The following is a 1971-nucleotide window of genomic DNA, read 5'->3' as shown; positions in this document are numbered from 1 at the left end:
ATAAAGACTGGGGGGGAAGGGGGGAGAGAGGAGTTGGGGGGAAGAAACAACACGTTCAGCAAAAAGGTACATCACTTAAAGCAATCCATAGCTTTTGGTAACTCAGAAAACAGTTAAGATATTGCTTTTGTCTCCACTAAAACATCACTACAAGTCAAAATACGATACAAGAACTAATAAATAACGAGGAGAGACAGACAAAAAAGTCTAATATCTGAATATAAAGAACTCGGAAACCAACTAGGAGCAGCTGTCTTCTTGCCACTAGTATTACATAAACATTAAGGAACAAACCAAAATCAATCACTTTCAGGACAGAAAAAAATAATCAAGAGACTAAATACCTGGAGCAATACCTAATTACCTGACTAGACTGAGCTCCTGTAATTTTTGTTTAATAAAGGGACCAACTGTCTTAGCCTTGTGGCTTCAGAGAGCACAGGACTACAAAAATTAGGATCACCTGCAATTCAGCAGAAGTCATACTGCATGTAACTACTGAGTAGTTTATGCCACGAGTATTAGGTTAAACCACACCAAGTCCAGAAACTATTAGACAGAGAAGCCAGTACAAACACATACGCTCTACATCAGGAAAGTCTGCTTCATAAACTACCTGATTCAGAAAGCAACACAGCAGCCATCTAGGATGGCTATGAATTACATCTTTTCATTTGCAAATGGAGCCTGAGAGGCTTTTAAAACCTATACTACATTATGCAGTGTAAGATTTCCTCCACAAGTATGATGGTACCTCTTTGATTGACAGCCCTTACATCTCTACCAAACAAAGCTCCTTAATACAGAAAGATCTGTGAATCCAAGATTCAAAGTCCAAACTAAAACATTCATCTTCAAATAAAAACAGGGAGCCCATCTATTTATCCCTTCTTAATTGCACAGATAAAGTTTTTATTTCACACTGAAAGTGATCGCTTTCATCAGACAGATGGTTTGGAGTTTTATAGATAAGACACTTATTTATCAATACTGTGATTCTGCTAAAGACAGAGTGTGTTACACAGATTTGGCTCGAAATGTCTATCAATTACTTTGATATTGTCATACAAGAATATAATTTTTAAACTGAAGCTTATTTCATATTGCTTAGAAATTAACCATTAAAAATCTAGATTATTCTAAGGGTTTATTTGTAAAATACAAAGTGAAAAAACATGGACAGCTAGGCAGTTATATTTCTTTTCATGGCACATTGGTATTTCAAAGGGTTGACAAGATGTAGCAACTGAATGCAACACAGATCTTGTATCTGAAAAACAGAGGAAGAAAGGGCAATTAACAGGCATTAATACACTGCTTTCCCACTGGCATTCTCCCCCTCATCCCATAATGAAAATATTTACCTTCTCTAGGTTTTCCAATACCTATTTGTGACAGCCTCCACTGCAAAGGCTAGCGTGCAACACACCCTGGAGGGTCCAGCATATTCCATCAGGTCAGACACTTGGGTGGCTCTGAAGATATATCCTCAAATTATTCCTCAGGTTTCCTAAAATGAGAATTCAGGCAAAAACATGGTAGCTCAGCAACAAGAAACACAACTTAAGATACAAAGAAACATTGAATCAGAGTAATAAGTCTTACCTTTTAGTGCAGAGAACACAGAACAGGTAGCACTGTTCATTATAGTCCAATTTCTTCCAGGAACAGCTTGCAGAGGGCATAATGATTATCACGTGGTCCATATCAATAAGTTAAATCTTCAACATCAGCGTTCCTTTTGTATCCTCTCTATGCTGCTACACCAGAATGACTGCCAGGAACGAAGGCAACCCAGAACAATAACAGACTGTGTGCTCTCAAACTACAGTGAACATCAATTGTTCTATCAAAGCACTGTATCACAGAATCATAGAATGCTTTGGGTTGGAAGGGACCTTTAAGATCATTAAGTTCCAAGCCCCCTGCTCTAGGCAGGGACATCTCCCTCTACACCAGGTTGCTCAGAGC

The sequence above is a fragment of the Meleagris gallopavo genome, chromosome 16 (genome assembly GCF_000146605.3).
Source record: "Meleagris gallopavo isolate NT-WF06-2002-E0010 breed Aviagen turkey brand Nicholas breeding stock chromosome 16, Turkey_5.1, whole genome shotgun sequence".
In the NCBI taxonomy this organism is placed as follows: Eukaryota; Metazoa; Chordata; class Aves; order Galliformes; family Phasianidae; genus Meleagris; species Meleagris gallopavo.
The sequence above is the reverse complement of the archived record's forward strand: the minus strand, read 5'-3'. Positions refer to the sequence as shown.